Source organism: Arachis ipaensis, chromosome B07, assembly GCF_000816755.2.
Source record: "Arachis ipaensis cultivar K30076 chromosome B07, Araip1.1, whole genome shotgun sequence".
Taxonomy (NCBI): Eukaryota; Viridiplantae; Streptophyta; class Magnoliopsida; order Fabales; family Fabaceae; genus Arachis; species Arachis ipaensis.
Window position 1 is genome coordinate 938,956 of NC_029791.2, and position 755 is coordinate 939,710.

Consider the following 755-nt stretch of genomic DNA (forward strand, 5'->3'; position numbering starts at 1 on the left):
TATAATATTTTTTTATTAAACGTTTTTTGGGCCACGTTATTATCGTATACAAATTAAAAGATAAAGAAAGTTGTAATATAATCATAAAAAACGTAATGTATCACCTAAAAAATACAAAAACAATATATGATTCCAATGAAGAACTGAAATTCAAAATTTTTTTTAAGGAGAATTTTGAATTATACCATCCCAATTAAACAAAAGTAGTAGATTCTTAATGGGGTTATCAACTTTCGTTTGGTACGAGGGATAGATATTAAGCAATTTTAGACGTGAGAATGCTTTTGGTCAGATCATTGGTGAAATCCCAATAAAATTTAATTAGTTAAGGTTACGTGTACACCAAAATCAGCTATTAAAGTCAATCATTAGTATAAAATATATGTTGAAATACAAATACACATATAGGGTACTAACAATAAAAAGTCTAATAATATAGGGTCCCAAAATATTTGAATGATCTTTATTTCTCTCCCACTTTTTGCATCATCATATTGTTTGCATTTTCTTATCAAAATTCCAAGGCCTTGAGTATCTGTAGTGGGGTAAATGTGTTTTAGATTCGCTTTTTTAACAATCTTTAAGAGGGTGCTTAAAAAAGCACACACATATATGAATTTGGCGGTCTCTTTTTTGATAAATCATGTATTTGGATTTTCCATGAGTTATTTTTCCTTAAAGTTATAAGAGAAAGAAAATTTTTATTAAAAAAAATAAATGTAAATTTATTAAATTTTAAGGATTTTAATATATTA